The sequence below is a fragment of the Taudactylus pleione genome, unplaced genomic scaffold, assembly GCF_031769625.1.
Source record: "Taudactylus pleione unplaced genomic scaffold, aTauple2 ptg000007l, whole genome shotgun sequence".
Lineage (NCBI taxonomy): Eukaryota > Metazoa > Chordata > Amphibia > Anura > Myobatrachidae > Taudactylus > Taudactylus pleione.
The window spans coordinates 17,163,806-17,178,282 of NW_028284410.1; positions in this window are offsets into that span (position 1 = coordinate 17,163,806).

Below are 14,477 nucleotides of genomic sequence, written 5' to 3' on the forward strand. Positions count from 1 at the left end.
TGTTATATGTAAGTGTACCCTGAGGTTGGATGTTTGTCTCAAATAATGTTTCCCTTTTTGGGGTGGGTTAACAGACCTTTCCCTCATGTTCCTTTAGGTACTTTGGGGTATAATTTCTAATCCTGATGTGACCCTTCTGTGTGCTATTAGTATTTTTGGATGTATCCTAGATCCAGATTGAGTGGCGTAGGCTAGAATGGTGCCTTCGGGCTCTCACCTTAATACTCATAATTCTCTGCTTTGTTAGTGCCATGGGTCATGGGTGTTTGCACATTTTTTTCATATATATATATATATATATTTATTTTATTTTTTTTTTCTTCTATTTTTGTTTTATATTTTATATTATTGGATTCTTTACTGAAATGTTGTTATTTTTAGTTAGATGTATGTTGGTTTCGGTAATAGCCATGAGATTGAAAAAATGTGTTACCCAATGTTGGACAATGTATGTTGACAACAGTACTGTTTATTGCTATTCTAATATTTTTGTTTTTGAATACTATGTGATTTTATACTTTTATAAGTGCTGTGCCTTTTTATAATTTTGTATGTATGTGTTGTGTGTAAATTTTGAAAATTCAATAAATAACACTCAATTAAAAAAAAAAGAGGAGAGGTCACTTACCGTCGGGTATCCTCACCGCTGGATATCACCTACTGTAGCTGCCGGTATCTACTTCTTCTCATTGGAGAAGCAGTTAGTGAGCTCTGTAACTTTGGCCGTGTGTCAATAATGTTTGTTGAACAAAAAAAAAAAAGTCTTTGCTTCCTGTGCACAGGATAGGACATCGGAGACCTGGCGAGTCCAGTCTCTGCTTTACTGCCTAAAATGCTGAGGGGGTGTCTTAACGTTCACCCTCCTCGGCAGGTCTGTTATTGATAACAATCGCGGTAGCTAGCTCCTGCTTCACAGCGGTTTCCAGGCAAAGCAGGAGTGGCTTTTACACCGCGATAAGTGTATAGACCCCTATAAGCGAATTAGTAGACTAAATGTAACACTCTTGGTGGTTACCAATAGCATACAGTACATCTCATATATTTACATCCAAAAAAAGATTAATTATTTAAAGTTAATATATAATACATATATAATGTCTGTGAAATGATGAATATGTAGTTGTTATTGAAAACGTGCACTGTAGTTCATTCCAATATATTTACATGTATCTTTAGGGAAATTTATGATTTGTATGGTGGGCGCATGCTATTGTGTTTCATTTTATATGTATCTAGACACTAACATTTATGATATGTAATGCTTGTATGTACAATTTATGAGGTAAAAAGTATATATGTTTAATGTATGTACATAACAGTTTATATGGTACTTATATCTTTGGTGAGGATGTCCCTCAGTATATGGGATATACAGTTACTATAGAAGAAGAGGTGGTGTAATATAGATGGGAGTGATTTGGTTCCTATCAGGGAAAGAGGGGCCGGTTTAGAGAGAGGTATTTAAGAGCTGTCAGCAGCAGCTTACAGTCAGTCTGGTGTTTCCTGCCTTGGGGGCCCACCCCCCTGTGTCCCGGGCGGCAGAGCCGGTATAGGCTGCCGGGCACAGGGGGGTGGAGTCGGGGAGGAAGCCTTTCACAGCGGGAGCTGCCGCGGCTGTCAGTGGAGGAAGGCGCCCAGCTAACAGGAGGCAGGCATCATCAGCAGAGCATTGGTGCAGGCTGAGGTGGCCAGGGTCCCAGCAGCAGAAGCAGTAGTGGAGCCGGTGGTGATGGCATCCTGCTGCGGGATTCGTGGCATTTAAGGCACGCTGTCAGGAGGTCTCAAGCATTGGTAAGCAGAAGGAACATGGCTCTGACCTAGGAAGCAGCGGTGGGCAGCTTCTAGGGACATCTCAGTACTACCCTACCTGACCAGACTGTCTGCCCATTGGCTCTAAACAGAGGAGGTGTGCAGCATGGTATATAATCGGAAAGCCGGCTGCCTTAATACCGGCAGCCGGCTTCCCGACTGTAATATCCTGGCGAGGGTGAAATGCCGGGCGTCTATATCTAGACGCCTGTCATTTCCCCGACGCCGGGAGACAGGCATCCGGCATCTCGATCGAAGGGATGCCGGGCGCCGTGAGGGGGGGGAGGGTTAGGTTTAGGGCACCAGGGGGGGACTTAGGGTTAGGCACGCCCCGGGGGACTTAGGTTTAGGTAGCGGGGAAGGGGGGGGTTAGGCACAGGGGGGGAGGTTAAGGTTAGGCACGCCTAAGTGGGGTTAGGGAGGTTAGTAGATACTTACCTTAGGACAATCGGGATTTCCAGCGCTGTCAGGCTTCCGCTGCCGGTCTCTGCTGGTTTGTTGGGCTGCCACTGCTGGGATTCGAACTCCCGGCCATGCGGCAGCCGGGATATCATACCGATTCTGTGCAGCATAGAGCTGCCGGAGATTGGCTAACAGGCAGAGGCAGCCTGTGTGTCTATGAGTTGGGTGGCGCTCAACATGCAGTGAGTAAAATCCTTTCCACACTGCACCCACAGTTAGCCGTCAACTGCAGGAGCAACGGGGAGCAAGTAACATAAGCTCTGAGCCAGTAATAGAACATTTAAAGGAGTCCTGACTAGGAAAGCTATCAGGGAGAGGAAAACTGTCAGGGAGTACAAAGTACTGTACTTAATTTTACGCCCTTTGTTATTGTACAAGCTGGGGGAGACATTTATATATCCAGCTCTGATGCAGCCTTACGTTGCAACTATTTAATCTAATTTCAATTAGATGCTATTAAGCAACAAGCACAGGTGAAGGAACTAATTGTAAACTGTTATTATACAACACCTTGTCAGAGTCTGGGAGTAACTTATTTATTGGGCAAGAGATTCCATGGAATTAAAAAATGCACCCTAACTGGAAGCCAATTCTAATTGTGGAGACTCTACAAACAGGGCTGCCAAGAGAAATCCTGGGCCCCTGTACAGCAACTTCCCAGCAGCCCCCCCCCCCCCAGCCGTACGCAACGCATGACATTCCTGCTGTCTATTGGAGGGGGAGACGGGACAAGATCTTATTGGCCGCAGCACATAGCAGCCAGATGCTTGTTTCCGTTAGACCGCGGGCAGGGCGTCTCTATGAGCGCGTTCCAAAAAGTGGGTGTGGCCAACCAGGGAGGGCATGTCCTTGGGACACGCCCCGAATTTATCAAACTTGGGGGCATGCCCAGCATTTACCGAGATGTTGGGCCTCCCCCAAACTCTCCCCTCATGGTATAAGAATGCTCTGCACATGTGCATGGCTTCTATTAACCCGCCGGTGATCGGTCACTGAAACTTTTCCCACCAGTGGGACATTGCGGCACGCTGATGGGGAAGGCACAGTGCAGGCTGTTTTAGTGGGGCGCCGCTAAAAAGGCAGGGCACATTTTGCCCTTTTAAAATCGGACAGGGCATGGCGTCCCACTAAAACAGCCTAGCGGAAATACTACCGGATGCTATCGTCATGCTGTGCATCTCAGCTGTCATTGGTTGCATAGCGCATCCCCCAGGACCCCTAAATATATATATATACACATATATATATCACTAAATATATATAAACACACACAAATATATCCAGATGCTAATACACACATATATATGCACAGATATATATATATATATATTACACACATACACATTTACTATATATATATATATATATATATACACACCACACACACTAGTGTTCACTCTAGGTCAGGCGGCAGGCAGAGTGCCGGACCTAGAGCAAGGGCACTTCTGCATGCGGTTGAAAAGGGGGTGTGGCCAATGAAAGGGGGGCGTGCCTTTATGACGTGTCCCCTTTTCGTCACTCACTTACGGACATGCCGGGCAGCCCCCAAGTGCCGTGGTCAGTGAATGGATGCCGGGCACATATATAAATTGTCACGCTGGGAGGCGGGTCTTTGAAAGCTGAGGCCTGAGGCTGCGGGAGGAAACGAAGGCGAGGGGCCTGGATGTACAATCTCCGCATCCACGGGTCTTGGTTGTTGGCGAGACCTAGTCAAAGGTGTGGAATCTAACCCACGAGGTGGTGTTCGCCAGTGACCCCTCCAATCGGGATGTGGGCTTGAGCTGCACCCTGTAAGCAGGTCGCGGTCCTTTGACTAGGTGACCAAAGCCCGCGGGAAAAGGAGAAACAAACACTTGTGGCCCAATGGGTAGGTGCCAGTAAGTAAGAGGCACGTAGGTACTGGGGTGGAACCCCTAGTTAGGGATACTGCACTTGAGGTACAAGAGTGTGCACTGCGTACACACTCTACCGGGTTGCCGGTCAGAAGGAGTGCACCACGGTGTAATACTGTAAGAAGTAGGTAGGGACCATGGAGCCAAGTAACGAGGTGGGTAGTGGTATTGGGCCCGGCCAGAGATGGTAACACTGGAGAGGTGGATACGTTTAACTACACTCAGGCTGTTATGGTAAAGCACTGGTGAGATAGATAATATACTGCACACAGGAGACGGTGGTAACGCGCTGGTGAGATGGACGATATAGCTGCACACAGACTGAGGTGGTAAAGCACTGGTGAGATGGACGATATAGCTGCACACAGGCTGAGGTGGTAAAGCACTGGTGAGATGGACGATATAGCTACACACAGGCTGAGGTGGTAAAGCACTGGTGAGATGGACGATATAGCTGCACACAGGCTGAGGTGGTAAAGCACTGGTGAGATGGACGATATAGCTGCACCCAGGCTGAGGTGGTAAAGCACTGGTGAGATGGACGATATAGCTGCACACAGGCTGAGGTGGTAAAGCACTGGTGAGATGGACGATATAGCTGCACCCAGGCTGAGGTGGTAAAGCACTGGTGAGATGGACGATATAGCTGCACCCAGGCTGAGGTGGTAAAGCACTGGTGAGATGGGCGATATAGCTGCACACGCTGGGATAGCTCACTGAAAGCAAGGGAACCTGGAATGAGAGACCACAAGTAACACTAGCAGCAACAATGGTTGTTCAGTCAACTACCTGATACACTGGAGCCGGATGTATACCCCCTGGAAGCCCGCTGATTGGTCCACAGCGTCAGCTGACCGGCCAGACTGTCAGGGAAGGAAGCAAGTCAGAAGAGTCAGTGTTATGGCAGCGCCCATGACGGAGACTCCGATCCCCACGCACCAGGCCGCCCGACACACCAGCATCAGGGAGAACGCTCAGCACCTCCCACGTCGCCGCACCAGCCACCTGACTGCCCGGGAAGTCAGAGGAAACCGGCGGGACGGTAAGGAACAGCCGATCCACGGCTGAACTCTGACACACGCTCATATATACACCAATGCTACTACACATACATATATATGCACACACATATACATATTTATATGTATATATATATATATATATATATATATATATATAGATATATAAAGTGTGTATGTGTGTAATATATATATATATATATATATAATATGTATCAATACCACACACAAGATGCAGAATGAGGGCACTTACCAATTTGTAAAGAGTCAAATTGTTTAATGCAGCATCCGTTCACAAATTCAAAGGTGCTAGAGGATAGGCATACCGACGTTTCAGTCTACATAGAGACCATTATCAAGGTCCAGCAATTCAAAAGCAGCACGGCAATATAAATCCAACCGGAGTAACAGTGCCCCGTCGTGGCATCAGCGTGAGCACGAGGCACCGTGTCTGGCACCACCAGCCCAGGCCGCGTGTCATCAGTCCGGGGGCGCATAACGCTGACGCAACAGTGTATGGCACTCCCCCAAATGACGCGGGCCGATCCTCCAGGGATCACATGCCCCAAACCACGTGATGTACACACGGGGCATCAGCAGACCACGTGCACTAACCCGCGTGATGTAAATACTGGAGCGCACGCCTCGGCCGCAATAACCCTTTGTTTTGCAGCCGTTGGTGTGGGGTACTCAATAAGTGTTCGCTCGACTTACTGCTTCTCGTGGTGGAAGAGGTAGGTGTTGAACTGAAACACACTAAAGCTGAAATTTAACAGTTTATTGCTTCCTGTCTTTCTACCCTTAGTCATGATAATACTAATAATTGGCTTAATAAACTCTCAAATCAAGTTTCAAATTACCAACGCGACCTTGGTGCCTTTAAAAGGAAAAAATTGTCCACGGTCATGAACGATTATAAGACACATTGGGCCTCATTCAGACCCACTCGCGAGCGGCTGCCTGCTCGCAAGTGGGTCGATGGCGTGCACTGCGCATGCGCACGACGGAGGGAGCTCCGTCGTGCGCATGCGCGAGACGCGACGAGCGAAGGACTTTCCTTCGCTCGTTGTGTCTGATCAAAGGGGGCGTGCTGTCGATGTTGATTGACAGCACGCCACCTTTGGTGGTCGTGCCGGGGGCGTGCCTGCCAGACGGAGGCGTTCCCAAGGGAACGCCTACCGTCAGAAGCCGGCCCCACTGACATCACTAGTGATGTCAGTGGGAGTGATTTTGGCTCTGATAGAGCCAAAATCACTCCTGGCCTTGCGGTTGAGAAACTCAACCGCAGGCTTCTGGTCGCACTGGCGATGGTCGCGATGGTCAAGACCATCGCGACCATCATCCTGCACGCTCGTATAGGCTGTGGGTGGTGACCCACAGCTATACGAGCGTCCAGGAGGACGCTCCATATTTATGGAGGTGGGCCCTGATTCAGAGCGAGCGCTCTGGTCAGAGCGTCCGGCTCTGAATCAGGGCCATAATCTCTATTGTTGGCTGATGGGTGATGGCAATTCGGATACAAGAGATTCTTCTAGGCGTAGGCGGCCGAGAGCATGTATACCACTGAAACAGTTTGAAACCATTGATTCGAGTGCACCACCCTCCTCCGGAGCGGAGACAGCTAAATGCTGTACTCCGGTTTTGTATAGTAAGTGTGAGGGACAGTGTGTGAGGGCCACAAGGCTGCCGCTCTGCCTGTAACCCGGCCCTGCATGACCCGGGACCCTGAAGCCACTGCAAGAGCAGGTAAGTCACTGCTGGACCACCAAGGATGATATGTCGGGAATTGGTATGAAATACCGCCGGCAGCCCGACAGGAGCAGAGTGCGACGCAGCGGAAGCCCGACAGCGCTGGAAATCCTGATCGGGGATAGGTAAGTATTTACTAACCTAACCCCCCTAACCCTCTTTAGGGGTGCCTAACCCTAACTTCCCCCCCAAGTGCCTAACCCTAATTTCCCCTCTAAGTGCCTAACCCTAACCACCCCCTTCCCCGCTGCCTAAACCTAAGTCCCCCGGGGGGGGTGCCTAACCCTAAGTCCCCCCCGGGGGTGCCTAACCCTAACACTCCCTCCCCCTAGCCTAACCCTAACTCTCCCGGGGGGTGCCTAACCCTGTCCCCCCAGGGAGCCCTAAACCTAACCCTCCCCCCCGCGGCTGTCCGCTCGCGGCGCCCGGCATCCTTACGATCGGGATGCCGGGCGACGGTCTCCCGGCGTCGGGGAAATGCGGGCGTCTACATCTAGACGCCCGGTCTTTCACCCTTGCCGAGAAATGGCAGTCGGGAAGCCGGCTGCCGGTATTTAGGCAGTCGGCTTCCCGATTACCTCCCATATGTCGACATTCTAACAGGTCAAGATTTCATTTAATGTCTACATGATTAACGTCAACATTATGACCAAGCTGACATGATGAATGTTGATATCATACAACACATTAACAACAGAATACATAAGTACATGGAGTATATAAATTTACATAGATACATAAATACAGTGTAAGGTTAGCATAATTATGTAAAGAAGACAAATGGGTCCTGCTCATACAAGCTTACAATCTATATGATCACTATAAAAACTAGAGCTTTTAAAAACCTCAGCACAAAAATCCACATTGCTCCTGTCCTTTACATCTGTATGCTACCACATGACATCTGACATCCAGGCACCTGCCAGTCATCGGACAAGGTGACTGATAAGTAAATTCAGAGGCAATAAAGGTCACATCTATATAAAGATATCTCGGACCAATAACTAAGAGGGTGGTTTATTGAAGGATTTGCAGGAGGAATCTACATCAAAGAAACCTATTATAAGCTCGTTTACCTGCCATTTAGTAAGAGTATTACCAACAGGGTGTGTTTCCTTGGGCAACCATCTTTCCTAATCTCTGCGCTGGTGATAGCATATATTTCTTCCTTACCCCTCACAAATTGGGTGAATCATATCCTCAGTATTTTGTTATAGTACACCATTATATTATATTATTTTTTTTCGAGTGATAATTACTAAGAAAGAGGAAGGCACCATCTTTCATCATTACTTGTAACTAAGTGGTACAATTACTAAAGTGAGAGTTTTTAGAAGTGGAGATGTTGCCCATAGCAACCAATCAGATTCTACTTAACATTTATCTAGCACCTTCTAGAAGATAATAGCTAGAATCTGATTGGTTGCTATGGCCGGATTAATAAAGCCTTCTTCCTGCCAGTATCCAGTGAGAGTTATATCTATACTTGTCATCCATAAAATAATATCTGTAGGTGACAGATTGTTGAACTGGTTACACCTTCAACAGATGAACTTGGCAAAACAGCTCAGGAGCTTGCTGGTGGATGCCTGCATCATTGTGCATTTTGGACTAAAGCACACTTGCTGGTCTTCAGCTGACTCAAAGACAGGCACAGGCTTCTTAGCAAGAGTGTTGTGTGAGACCTGTGTGAAGGTTGTTAAATCAACACAGGATATAGAATCCTTCATGCTGTCTCTGATGAGGTGGGTAACATTGATTTCACCATTTTTTCCTTGTCTCCTCTTAGCCATAAATCGCCTAAAGAGCCAGATGAGCGAATATCTTTCAGCAGATCTTCCTGACTCGCTCTTCTCAACAGCAGTGCGATGGGTGTCATTTGATGACTCTTCCTCATGCTGACCCACCTTGCGGAAGCACAGGAGTGGGAAGCAATTCCACATTCCTGTTCAAGGTCCTATTCTTTATCCATCGTACCTGCAAGCAGAAATGTCTGCAGGAATCAAATTCTGATTCGGTCTGTGATCTGTGGTGGCTCTGACTGCAGCAGACAATCAGATAGGCACAATCAGTTTCTGCACTTTGTAAAAGAAGCTGCCCATTTGTAGACTAGGCAGCAACTAAGTTCAGGAGGTTGCTATCAGTGGCTATGGCTTTGTCACCATAGTTGGGCAAGATCACCCTTCAGCAGCGTCTGTTTTCACACAGCCGTAATTATACATCTATGTGCCATGATGTTCTCTCATCCAAAGGCACAGCTGTAAACACTTTGGGGTTTGATAGCACCACACTGTGATATATATATTTATTTATTTACAGACACACACACACACACAGAATATGTACATATGTATGCACTACTGGAAATTAGGTTTGTGATTAGAGGTACACTGTCTGGCATGTGAGTATGGTCAGGGGCTGGCTGGTAATGTTAATCCTGGGGAGCAAACACAAGCATGTGGCCCTCGATTTTCTACCAAATAACTGTGACAGAAAAAATAGCATAATACATTTCTCAGAGGCGTAGTGTATCTAATGTGGGTGTGGTCAGAGGCGTAGTGTATCTAAGGTGGGTGTGGTCAGAGGCGTAGTGTGTCTAATGTGGGTGTGGTTTAACTAGCCATAGAAATGACTTGTTATGTCAAAGAGCTATTAACAAATACATAACCTACCAGCCCCATCTGACAAAACAGAAACTATTCTAGTGTCCTCTTTTCAATACAGAGACCATAACAGTGACCACTAGAATAATTACACATAAAACTAGATCCACAATCTGGTCGCCTCTCCTTGCTCATTAAAAATCTGCCACACCCTTTTCAAATTCCACTCCAGATTTCACCGACCCAAACCTCCAAATGTTCTGCCCTTCCCCAGCAGCTGTGTGAAGCTGATCGCCTTCTCACCTCTCCAACTTCCAGGTCCCACTCCTCCTGGGTTGCTCCAGGTGGCGCCAATCTCCAGCTCCCCTCCTACTGCCAGAGCACCCTTTTCCAGCTTCTGGGATCCATCTCCCAGTTGGGCTGCTTGTATCTGTGGCTCCTTCCTCCTACATTACTGTGCCTATGTGACCCTGTCTGCCGGGATGTGCAAACCTGCTGGCACTCGGTCCCCTGCAAGTGATGCCGGCCACGGCCCTCTGCTGTGATGTGGTTGCACTGGCTAACGGCGCCCGGATGTGCCCGCTAGCTGGAGCAGGTAACAGCTTCTGACGCGTTCCACAATGGAACGCAATCCCGGAAGCGCAGCATATGATGCAGCCCGGGCCAAACCTTCCCGCTTTCCCAATCCGCCCCGCTACCATGGCCGGGAGACAGACATAAGCTCCTCTGATGCTCTGACTGTATGAATAGGATAAATGGAGCGTCAGGGAGCATCTTCTCACACCGGGCATGTGATGCAGTGTGCGGCTGCAGCCAGCCGGTAGCCCCTAACTTAAAAATGTAGCGGCCTGGGGGGGCAGTAGTCACCCTGCCCGAGTATGGTATACATGTCAGGTCATTTCCTGTGAGTAATCCCACTATCTGGTGCTTCACGGGACAGTACATCTTCGGAATGTGGCCAGTGATCATGGTGGAGTCACCTAAGAAACGCAGAAGAGCTGAGGGCCACAGAACCACACACAGACATGTAACACTGGGACTCTCTAACTCTGATATTCTATGCAGCAGAAACTGACTACAGGTACAGGCATTGATGTATTTACAGTACACCTGTGTCTGTGTTCCTGTGTGTGCAGAGAAAATTATGTATTTTCGGAATTTGATGGAGCTATTCGCCACTGTGAGGTGGCGAATAGCAGGACAGACTTACCTGCTTCCAGCTGTGCAGGTCCCCGGGAGTCTTCCTCCTGCGCTCTGATGCATCCTCTGGCTGCATCTGACATTGTGTTCTACCAGCAGAACACAAAGTTTAGAAAAAAAACTTTTTATTTTTTTTCTAAACTGCACTGTGTGCTGCTGGGAGACCACATGACAGACCAGCAGGACGGAGCCGGAGGCGCTGCAGCGGGCAGGTAAGTTCAGGATGGGGGGCGGTGAGCGGAGGGGGGGTTGGGGGGCGCACACAAACTTACCGCAGCTGTAAGTAGTGCTGCGCATGCGCTGGGTTTACGATTGTAACAGCGCATGCGCAGCACGGATTCCAGGTGCAGTAAGTTAGAGCAGGCAGGGATAACTATCTATTTCCCAAAAAGCTGTCATCGCAAAAATGACAGCTTTTCGGAATAGATAGTTACAGGGAGGAGGAATGATGAATTCCTCCGGTAATTAGGTAGAACTCCATGCGAGTTCTAAAGCTAATTACCTCCCTCGATATTTTAGGTATGATGAATAGGCCCCTTAGTCTGTTCTGTCACAGATTGACAGATAGTGGGTAACAAGCTCTCAGTGCAATGACTAAACTACTCCTTTTTAGCTGCTTAAAAACATCCTAAAATACAAAAAAGGTGATTAAGAGAAACTGTAGAATTGTGAAATGATAAACATAGATGTACTGGTTGAGGACTGTTGTTTGGACATCATCCATCCTGTCTTTGACAGGAGTGAAGAATGGGGGTCCTCCCCCACCATGGTATAATCTAAGATACTGGTTGTCTGTAAACACATTTTTAAAACAGTTTACAATATGAAAACATAAATTACAAATGGTCATTTTGATGAAAATACTGCATAACGATAACATGCAATTAGGCTGACCTCCTGTAATCTCTAAAATGAGCTACATGCCAACATAAAACTAATTTTAGAGAAAAGAATACTCATATTATAGTAAAATATTTCATCCTACCCAGCCAAGCCTTGTCTGTGTTCACACACTGAATAAACAGCTTTGGGCAGAATTCAATTGTTTTCATCCCCTATCGCGCCCGACGGAACTATTCTATTCTTGCTCCTGTCGGGCGCGATCAGCTGCCAAGCGCTACATTTCAGCTCGCAGCCCCTGGGGGATGAGAGCTGAAATGTGCGAAAAGTGACATGTTTGGGCGCCCAAACATCACTTTTCGCGATCGCGGCCAGCACTTTGGTCGGGGTTAGCCGATTTACGCGGCTAAACCCGACCACTTTGGGTGCGATCAGCGTGAAAAGCTGGCACAATTGAATAGCGGCCTGCGATCTCCTGTCACTTTAGACGGGAGATGCGGGCCGCGAAAACAATTGAATTCCTCCCTTTGTGTGGACATTTTACACACCGTGCTTAAAGTATCTTGTGGGGACTATTTTATCTACATTTTCACACACAATTTGACTGACTGAAGGTGTTTTGTGGGGGGTATGCAGTCGGGAAGCAGGCGGACCTAATCCCGACAGCCGGCTTCCCGACTGTCATATCCCGGCATGGGTCTAAAGACAGGCGGCGCCTGTCATTAGACATACGCCGGGAGCCCGACGCCCGGCTTCCCGATCGAAGGGACTCCGGGCGCCGAGCGCGGATAGCCGCGCGGGGGGGGTTAGGTTTAGGGTTCCCGGGGGGGACTTAGGGTTAGGCACCCCCCCGGGAGGTTAGGCTTAGGCTAGGGGGGAGGTTAGGGTTAGGAACCCCCTGGGGGACTTAGGTTTATGCAGCGGGGATGGGGGGGTTAGGTTTAGGCACCCCTAAGGGAGGGTTAGGGTTAGGGGGTAGAATTAAGTTAGCTAATACTTACCTGAGGATGATTGGGATTTCCACTGGTGCTGGGATGCCGGTGTCATACCGATTCCTTGTGGGGACATCGTATAAGTCTATTATGGACACTCACAACATCCCCACAAAATACCTTCAGTCAGTGTTAGAGAACAAATTGTGTGTGAAAATGTAGACCATATTGGTCCCCACAAGGAACTGTAACCCCTTGTGTGAAAAGTCCCAGCAAAGCCAGTTTTGTTCAATAAGTGTACACAGACAGACGTCGTGACTCACATCGTGAGTGACCAGAATAGAATGATAAAATGTCCCCACAAAACACCTTCAGTCAGTGTTTGAGAACAAATTGTGTGTGAAAATGTAGATATAATTGGTCCCCACAAGGAGTCTCCTCCCTCTGGGACTGCCAGTCCGGGCTGCGATCAGAAGAGAGCGGCTTTCAGTGGAAGCCACTGCTCTGTTTTTCGGGCAGCCCTATAGGGCTTCTCGTGTCTGCAACCATTGCAGCCCCAAGAAGCTGGTGTTATGCGCGGCGCCAGCGCCGCTCATGCACAGGCGCTGTTCCTGGCACCTGCCAGATTCATTGAGCAGGCGCTGGGACCCAGGCCAACAGCAGTGGCGCCCCCTTCAGGTAAGTGGGTAGGAGCCACTGCTGGATGCATGTCATTTGTCATTAATAATACACTTGTTGCAAGGTCCCCACTAATCAAAGGGGAATTTGTGTGAACTATGGAAATGAAATGTAAATGAGGTCCCCATCAGCCATGTTCACTTGAGTTTTCACAAGTCCCCATTTAGCATGATGAGAACATTACTTCATCAATTCAGATAATTGAAGTCGTGTATAAGATAACTAAGTCACCCATTTGTTTTATTATTCCCTTTTGTTAACTTAACTTAATTCTAAACCTAGAAATAAACACACTGACACATGTATATGGAATTCAAAGAGGACACAGCCAGAATTTATTGATCAAATTGAAATTCTAGAACAGGTGGCAAGAAAAAAGCAGTGCTCCGAGGCCACAGCCCGATGGATACTAAATAGTAAATAATAGGGGCGGATTCCCGCCCTGCGCAGCCTGACCTGGGGCAGTACCATCCTCCCTTAATTGGCACAGCTTTTGCCCCTCCCTTGGAACGGAGACCAGGTCCCCCCTTTAGGCGGTGACCAAAGGAAAGATGCTACCACAGGCACTCCTGCGCTAATAATAGGCCGCCGAGGAGCACTGCTTCCCGCCAAAGCCCGGTTCGCAGAACCAGGCCCGCCACCAAACTGTGACCCTCCTGAAAATAAAGGAAACTGCAGAGGTCGCTAATGAACAGCTCTATCCACGCGCCCATGAGGTGTAACCCTTTGGGCTCCCAAAAACTCTCTGCCCATAACGAAAAAATCGGGTGTTGTATGACACGTCCAGCCAATGCTACTGACAAACGTGCAATGGCCAATATCAGCTCATTACCCACTCACGTGCCCAAATCATTGCCTCCCCAGTAAATGACCACCCAGTCAGGGGCCCCAACTACTCCTCTGCCGCCCATGGGGCATCTGTCAGGCGCCTCCAGCGCATTTAACGAATCCCAACCAACGTAAATTACTTGCTCACCGTAATTATTAGGCCTGTAACGCCAAGGGGTGCTGGCTAGACCAGTAAATATAGGAACACCCCTTAAACCACACCCGAAAGCACTCTCGGACAACCCTGTCCAAAAGTTCACCTAGACAGAAATTGGCATTTATATAGAAAGACATTGGCATTTATATAGACAGAATTTGGCATATAACAACAATCCACCAAGGGAAGGGAAACAAATAGTTGGGTGACCCATCTGAAGGTGAAAAACAGCAAACCTCTTTGAGGGCAAATCTGAAAAGCCCTTCAAACTCCATAGCAGCAGTAGGCATAAGGCCCTTGGGTTCCCC